This window comes from Heliangelus exortis, chromosome 12 (assembly GCF_036169615.1).
Source record: "Heliangelus exortis chromosome 12, bHelExo1.hap1, whole genome shotgun sequence".
NCBI lineage: Eukaryota > Metazoa > Chordata > Aves > Apodiformes > Trochilidae > Heliangelus > Heliangelus exortis.
Window position 1 is genome coordinate 11,023,622 of NC_092433.1, and position 9,312 is coordinate 11,032,933.

The window sequence follows — 9,312 nt, forward strand, 5'->3', positions numbered from 1 at the left end:
CGAGTAGACACTTAAAACTGCAGGAAGAATCTTGGGATAGCTACATAAATAGCATTTAATGAGTATCTGCTTATGTTTGTCTTCAGTTTTCAAACATGCTTTGATGGAAACTCAGTGCAGGTCTGACTGGGATTAGAATGCTCCAAGTCAATCTTCTGTCTAGGTAAAAAGGAAGAGATTCCTTGTCCTGAAATGCATTTGCTCCAGAGCATTACTGAGCCTGGGTAATACAGATGTTCAAGCAATGGCATTAAAGGCAAAACAGTGTGTTTGCATTTCTGTTATATAAATGTTGTTCACCAAATTTTGAAGTGGATGTTCTGTGCCCTGAAAATACCATGATACTTATTCATGCTGTAATACCAGGAACCTTTTTGAGGCTGCAGTGGAAAATGCTCAGGAGTTTACTGAACTTGCTCTTTAGCTGAAGCAATGTTTTGTCTAGATTACTGATAATAATGGCATTCTGTATCTGGACTGCATCTTGAAGCAGTGGATAAACAGCCAAGCTCTGTGGTTTATTGGTGAAATTTTATCCTTTCCAGGTCTAGGAGTGGTTATGATTATAGTCAATAATTATTGTAAATACGGAAAACACCTAATCGATTTAGTAGATGGCTTTACATGCAGCATGAATTTTAATAATATTTTGAGCAGTGTAACAACCACCTAGTTGGGCTGTGGAAGAAACCTGGGGGCAGGGTGGAGACCAAAGGGGGAGCTGAATGTCCTCTTAAAAGGCCTTAAAATGGCAGAATAAAACATGAAAGATATTTCCTGTGTTACTGTGTAAAGCTTCAGGTTCTCACTATTCCCCTTGGAGTGGCTTTTGACAAAGACTCAAAATTGTTTACCTTTTTTCAACACATCTCAAATACTGGAATAAAAAAAAAGTGAAATATTTTTTATTTTTAGCTCTCAACCAGAGTTCCTAGGCATTTAAATCTTGTGCTTGTCAAGTTGCTGCCAAACACTGGCAAGGGAAAAATTCCTGGATATGCCTTAGAAGAGGTGGGAACAGTGGAGGAAGGAAAGCTATCGTGGGTTAACTGAAAACAGTGGACCTAATGAAAACCAATTTTTTGTGGGTTTGCAGCACTGTTTCCATCATTTCAATTCAAATAAATGAAGTGACAGGTTAGGAACTCCTTAAATTACCTTTTTTTAGTGGATAGGAAACGGTGACTGTGTTACGTGGGTCTGTGGCTGAACATCTTCACCTCCATTAAGGTGTATGAGCTCGCAATATGGAGCTGAGTTGCACAGTTTCTAGTGCTGCCTCTAAAAATAGTAACCACCCTTCAGGATAATTTGATTGCATGGAAAAACAGGAGCAGTCCTGTGTTTAGAAGTGTTACCAGGAGAAGATGGTTGGGAGGCAGCACTGCCTGTTCTCTGAAAGGCAGGGAGGAAAAGAGCCTGGGTTTATTTGGCAGAGCCGATGTCACTGATCTATTGGTTACTTTTATTTCCTTTTGGACCAGCAAATACATTGTGCTTTGTGGCCCTTGACACTTGGTATCTGTGGCTCACATGTGGCAGCTGTGTATGTGTCTACAGCAAATGTGTCTGGGTAGGGAAGAAAAGTATTGCTTGTCTTACCCAGAGATCAAGTAAATACAGCAGCTCAGAGTTGTTCTGAGCTATAGTATTTTCTACTAGCTTTTCTTTAAATAACTTGCCACTTCCTATGAAGCTGACAGTCCAAACATGGTGGCAGAAATCTAAAAAGTTGGCCTTTGATTTCTAAGTAGAACAGGTCTTAAATGGATTTTTTTGGAGAATTTGTAATAAATAAGGTTTGTGATTAGTTTAGCAGCTTTGTTTTTTCCAGTGGAAGGACAGAAGTGTTGTATCTGTAGTTAACTTGATTTATTGCAGTGTCCTATTTTTGTGAAGTACAAGAGAAGAGGGATTTCTGTACAATGTTCTATAAGGAAATCTGTCTCAAAAAAAAAAATTACTTTGTTTCCCTTTCCCATTGCACCCTGACAAATCCCCAGCTGTGACTGATTTAATTTGTCTGTTTCTGCCACTCTGAGGAGTGTGCATGTAAGCTAAGTGGACTGAGAACTGAAGTTTTGTGAGCCTAAGAGTGTCCAGGCAAGAAACTCCCTCTTAAGTAGTACTTACCCTGTTGTTGCTGTTTGCTTTTAGCAGAGGCTGATAGCTGTGGGTAGATGCTGGCATGGTGCACCTCCTCCTCGCCTTGTAAAAATGTGACTCTTGGAAACCTGGCACTGACTCCTTGTGTAATCTTCCCTTTGACGTGCTCTGACTTGAGGCTTGTGTAGTGTGTGGGCAGAGGGCAATTTAGAGCATAGATGGGGTCTGAGCTATGCAGATGGTGACTGAGTGACAGTCCCGGGCTGGGGTTGTGTGTTAGGATAGCTCAGTGCTGGATGTGGTTGCACAGAATGGGAAGGAATTGGTGGGGATGGGAAGGATTTGTTTCATCTGTGATTTTTTTTTTCACCTATTGCTCTTCCTTTTCTGCTTCACTGCAACCACAAAGAAAAATCATGGCAAAGCCTCTACCACCCTGTGGTTAAAGCCTTGTGCTGGGGCTGTTATCAGCCAGGTTCCTTGCCAGGTAATGCCTGCTCCTTTCACCTGATCTTCATGTAGATGATGGCACAAGTCAGTGGAGGGGGAAGCAAAGATTTAATATGCGCTGTTCCCTCCCTTTGCAGGCAGAACTCTCAGGCCTGATTCACTCTATTCTATCCCCCCTGACAAATATTATTGCCTATCCAGTGGAATACAAGATCTTCCCATGTCTCTCTCCCCAAAATAAGATGCCTCATACTTTCCCTAGAGTAAACTCGTTACAAAAATGCCTGAATTCTCAGAATTTCCCTTCCTCTGTCACCTCCCCATTACATTTCTATTATTCTTGAATGCTATTGACCACTGACAATCCCTCCTCTCCTCACAGCTAAGGGACAACCTTTAGGAGGACTATAACTTTTGAGGGTGATTAAATTTGCTCTTTGATTTCTAGGTTGGCATCTCCATAACATTCAAGGTCCATGCTGGGCTGGGGACATGAAGAAAAATTGTTTGGGAAGCAGGCCCCCTGCCTCCCACATTGGATAAAGCATCACTAAACAACCCCTTCACTTCAGGTTCCCATTTGTGTCTCCCCCTCAGTGAAGGAGTTGAGTTTTTAAATTAGGAAGCCTAAGATTCTGCTCTTGAGCTGTTTGGATTTAATTTAGATCACATTCTGCGGGGGCTTAAGTTCACCTCACTGACCCTGACCTCAGCAGGAAATACAGTTTTATAAAATGTGTTTGTGTCTTGTATTTGGGTTTGCTTATCTGGGCAGTGACAGCAAAGGTCAGAACTTCGCTTTGTCTTCTTGCATCTGTGGTGTGACTGTGTTGGTTACTTAACATCTCTGAGGATAAGTGTATATTGCATGAGTGAGAGGATTAGTTGCTGTTTGCACGGCATTTTAAAGTTATAAAATGAGATGTGTTAAGAGCAAAGTCATTGACAGGATCTGTGTGATGCAGATCTGTATCTGGCAGGTTGCCCACTGTTGTGTTAGGTCTTGTTAGGGGCCCTGTGAGAAACTGAGTTCCTGGACTTATATATTCTAATTCTTATAAACAAGGTGACATGAGTTGGCCTTGGCTGACCACCAGTTATGCCCCAAGCTGCTCTGTCACTCCATCTCCTCAGCTTGACAAAAAAAAAAACTAAAATGGAAAAGCTCGTGGGTTGCGATAAGGACAGAGGAGACCACTCACCAATCACATAGATAAAACAGACTTAAGCTGTAGAGAACTAATTGAACTTAACTGACAATTGATACCAGAGTCAGATAGTTTGGGTTTTATTTTTCACTAAACCCACCTTCTTATGCAACTCAGCTTCATACCCAGCCCTTCTATCTCCTCTCTAGCAACTCGGGGAATGGGGGATTGTGGTCAGGCTGTAACACTCACTGCTCCTTTCCCACACTGCTCCAAGGTGGGGTCCATCCCAGGGGATTCAGTCCTTCACAAACTTCTTCAAAGTGTGGTTCCTTCCCACAGCCACATTTTACACTTCTGCCTTCAATCCCTCTTCTAGTATCAAGTACAAATAAGTAGTTAATGCTTTTGAGCTGGAATTTTATGGTTTGGCAACTTCCCTGTGGTCCTGCTGCTGTCCACACCGTAGCATCAGAGGGCTGAGCTGTGACGTTTGCTATCACACCATCTGTGCCTCGCTCCACTGTTACAAGAGTCTGTACTTGTAATCAGGGAATAATCTGTTTTTGCAATTCATTCTAGTGGCATATGATGGCAAGCACAGATTGCTCCTAAAAGCTGCAGAAGATTGTTGAGGCTTGAGTTACTTCCTTCTAGCAAAGTAGGGAAGACATTGAGAAATTCATACATCTCAAAATTCAAAAAGCTGTAAAGATGAGTTCCTGAGTAGAGTTTGGGCACAGTTGTTTTTACATGTTTATTTTCTTCTGTTCTGCAGAAAAAAGTTTCAGCACATATCTTGTTACTAATACTGTTTGTTTAAGTGCTATTTATATATAACAAAATGCCAAATAAAAAGCATTTAGTCATCTCTAAACATAAACTGGATTAGTTGCTCACACCTGTGCAATGTCTGCTACATTTGGTTTGGGGTTCTTTTGAGACTTAATAGGTCAAGGAAATGGCATCAGGGAGAGGAATCCATGAGGCAAAGGCTGGATTTAAATTCAGCTGACCTCCAGAGCCTTTTGATTTGTGTTAGGAAATGAGCAATACACTGTGTGGCAGAGAGAAGCCGTGTTCACCTCTGGCTTTGGTCAGCTTTGTGGCCTTTCTCACACTTTTACTGGAGGCAGCAAGATGGAATTGCCTTTCACTGCATCCTCTGGTGGAGGTGACTTGGTGGGCTAAGTTATGGAGTGCTCACCTCCTGCTTTTTCATGCTTCTGAGCTGTAAGTAGATGATTAATCCCCTGAAGCTCTAAATCATTTTTCCAGCTAGCCTTAAAAATAGTAACACATAGTTAAAAATTAAATGATTTTCAAAGTGAAACATAAAAATGTCAAGGTAATCCTTATATTAATTTTTTTCTTGTAGTTTCCTAAGTTATCCTTTATCAGAGTGATGATACTTTAAACGTATTCATTAATTATTACAATGTGAAAGATTATAATCTTTAATTTGAAGAGTTCTTTCCTACCGGGAAAGAAACCAAATAATAGTCTAATCTTCTTGATCACTGATTTCTATTACAGTAAAATCAGGGTGTCAGTGGGCTAAGCAAAGATGAAATATTATAAGGAGCCCTCCTTCAGCCTCAGATGTTGCTTTGTTTTTCCTGTTTTCTTAGGTGAGCTCAAGAGGCTGTTAAAAATCTCCCAAGCTTTTTTTCCAGAGTTCAGCAGTTAATGCTGAGGACAGAATTACTCTGTTAGAAAAAGTGTCCAGCTTGTATCCCCAAGCCCCCAAAGACATCTTGAAGGAACATTCTGCTTCCCTCCAGTCCCTAGAACTCATGTTGAAAGCTTTAAGTAATTGATGCTTTTGTTTTATGAAGCCACAGGATACCTCAGAAAAAAAAAAAAAAAAAAACAAAGGCAGATTGCATAAATTAATCTGACTTGATTGCTAGATTGAAATGTAGGGTGCAGAGTTTTGGGGATCTTAGTCTCACCCAAAATAGAGGTGTTTACTGTCTTTCCAGTTTCCAAACTACAGCTTGTTAAGCTGTGTGTTTGCATTACTGAAATGGATCTTCTGTACTTGAGAATCTTGCATAAATTTGCATAAGCAAAGTTTTGTTTCACAAGGGCATTTTTCTGGGGCTGCTACTAAAACAGTAATGTCTGGGTGAACACCTGCCACAGTCCCAAGCAAGTGCAGGAAAAGGACTGAAACTGCTAGTAGGGGATATATCAAGTCTTTTTGCAAACGGATCTTTACAGAATCATGTTCCTCCTTCAGCAGTTCTCTTGTCATGAATTAAATTATTCACTGGATTCAGGTGTTTACCTGCTCACCCCTTTTCTATCTTTGTCATAATTTGTGGCCATAGGTGTTGGTTCATTAAGGTAAATTGTATGGAGCATGAAAATATCAGTTTGCACAAAGAAATGACCACTTGGATTAATGCTTATTGTATTCAATCTAGGTCATGACAGCAGAAATTAGAGGTATAAAGGCAAAACAAGGTTTTAAGGGAAACATCTTGAGATGTTTCTGCAGAGTCAAAAGAGCTGAGAGAGAGCTGAGAATCAAAAAAAGGGTGGGGAGCTGTTTTCATAAGTCTCCCCCAGTTTTGTCTGGCTTTCCTGAAAGCTCTAAACCAGTTGTCATTACAAATCAACCATACATGGAATAAATAGTCCTTATCTATCCCATAATGTTGTGATAGAATCTCAAAAAAAAAAAAAAAGCTATCCTATTTTGGTACATAGAAATGTCCAGGTTAGGTTTAAAGTTTAATAAAATTCCTTTGGCTTATTTTATGTCTTTGGGAGGTGAATGTTTCCAAATATTCAAAGAATTTGAAAACTTCCCTTGGAAATTCCTGAGGTGCTGTTTTCTGAAACAAAAAAACAGTTGCATGGCTTTCAGAGAGTTTTAGTTGAACCCTTGAAAATTAGGATATTTGATTCCAAAGACCAAGTAATAATTCTCAGACAATTTTGTGCAGCACAGCTGTTTTTTCTGTTGTGATTTCTGTTTGTAGTAGTGTACTCTCAATCCTTTGCAGGAAGTTGGGAGGATGGGCTAAGTTATTGATGGAGACAGAAGCAGGTTCTATTGCTATCACAAAAGGCCTTTTAAAATGTGCTTTCACATATTCTATTGTAGTTTGCACAGATCTGATCTTACCAGTGTTATTTTTAAATAAAACATATCTTCCACACATGAACATCTGGGGTGTGAGCACAGCTTTCTGTCAGCACACTGAAACTTCCTGGTTTTTATTGATTGTCCCATCTGCTATGAATGCAGAGGGAATAAACTATTTCAGCCTGTTTCTGCCTACCAGATTACCATCCTTCTTCATGCCTGTTCATCATGCTCTGCTCTCCTCTCAAGGACCATGAAATGAAAAGGATCTACGCTAGAAGCCCAAGGGTTGCAGTTTTTCACCTACCAACCATTTTTGAGGTAACAGTGACACTATTTCACTCAGCTACCACTCTTTCAGACTGATCTGCTTTAGTTCTAAATGTGACTGCAGCAGTGTCCATCACGTGCCAGGTGACCACCGCAGCTGCAGACAGATTTTTCCAGAAGGTCTGGGCAGGGAGGCAGGTATTGGAATCAGTGATCCTCAGTTCATATCTTTCCTCTAATTTCCAGAAATAAAGCTCCTGTGAGTCTCTAAGTACTCGAAACCAAAATGATGTGTGGTCTTGTCTTCTTATGAATATGGATGTTGCCAGAACCTCTCCTTCAGCTCCAGCTGTTAAACAAGTCTGGTTCTTCTCTGTCTGGTAACATCTGACCTTGCAAAAGTGCTGTTACAGAAGGATATCCAGGAATCATTTTCTGGGACAGCAGCAAGTTCCTTAGCTCAGGCAGTGAAGGTAGTTGACTGCTCAACAAATCGAACTTAGTGTGCCCTAGCTCAGAGATGTTTGTATTTTTCAATTATCTTCTCACCAACTTCCTGCAAGATGTCAATGTTTTTAATTACCTGTTGTCTCCCAAGAGCCTCTCCTGTAATCTTAAGCCTCTCAAATGTCTGAGGGGAAGTGTTCATGATAAACTTACTCTTAGGCTGGCCCAGACTTTGTGTTTGCTAATAAGTAGGAGCATCTAAAATGGAAGTTTTCAGTGTACTGCTTTTCTAAATCTGCTATTGTTTCAAAGCTGGAAAAGAAAAATACTTTGCTGTGGAAGAAAGACCCTATTCTAGGACTGGGCTGTATCAAGTGTCAGCAGAGAAAAACAGTGTTTGGCTAAACAGAGATAATAGAAATAAACCTGGCTTTCATATGATACATACAGTTAGAATCTGCAGTTTTATAGGATTAATACAGATCTGGCTGCATGGCAGGGACTCACAGCTTCTACCTGTGAATCCTAGCAGTAATGTTCTTTGGTGGGAATAGGCTAGCAATAGCAAAACTGTATCCTGTCCATCATATAATCCTTACTGCTTCTTTACTTACACAGAAGTTTAGTATAAAAAGGGACCTCTTCCATTGAAAGACCTTAATAATTTGTCAATATTTCTGCTGAAGCTAAGGCGTGCAATAGACTTTTAATTCATGACAACAATAAAATCAAATAGAGAGGCTTGTATTTTATTTGCTGTGTAACTTGGCAGTAAAAAAAAAAAAGCTTCTCCCTTTCTGAAGCCTCTGTGACTCATAACATCTGAAAATTGCTTTGAAGCATTGGCCTTGTACAGAGCTATACCAGTAATTGGCTTTTTCAAGAAACCTCTGCATCATATACTTTAAGGTATGTACTAAGTGATTTAATAGGATTTGTCATTTTTAATTACTGTGGAAGAGCACTCATAAGTCTAAAAATGCAAGTCATGTCCTCTTTGCATTTCTGCTTCTAAAAGCATTTTTATGTAACCTACAGGAACTAGCACAGTTGGGTTTTATCCTCTAAGTGCATGAGTTTCACCTTTTTGTGATCTGCAGGACAAGCTCAGTATGTGATTCAATGTAAATCAGACTTAACAGCTCTCAGAAGATCTGCTGCCAGTTTCTGAGCTTAAATTATCTCATCCAGCTCTACAATACATCACTATCTTAGGAGCATTCTAATTCCCTCCACCCTCTTAGTATCATCTCATGCAGTATAATCTCTACTAACAGGAGGAGGGAAATTCTTGTTACTGCAGTCGCCCATCCATACCACAGCAGCATCTGATTCCAGTGGCCCACTGTAGCAAATAAATTATTTGGATTTTATTTTCCTCATCCTGAGTTTTCAGCAAATTATTAGTATTTTAAAATTACTCAAGAACTTCTTTACAAGCTATTATTTGCTTTGAAAAAGTGCTATGTACAATTTAACCTGCAGCCACTGTAACTGATATTTAGCTACCTTTGACAGTTTTTTCTTTTGCTGTGTCTGTGCTCCAGCCCTTTGTAGTGAAAGAATACTGACAACTAAAAAGGGAGAATCTGCTCTGCTGCTGTTGTCATCGCAGCATCCAAGTGTGGGAGCTCTTTTGTGAGCTGTTTTGTCCAGTTCTGGGTTTGTCAGTAATCCAGTCCATTCAGTGCATGTGGAAAATCCAGAAGAGTAGTAGTGCTGTGAGCTGACAACAGGTTTGTGGATTTAATGGGAATTGCAAAACACTGAAATATCCTGTTCCAGAAAAGA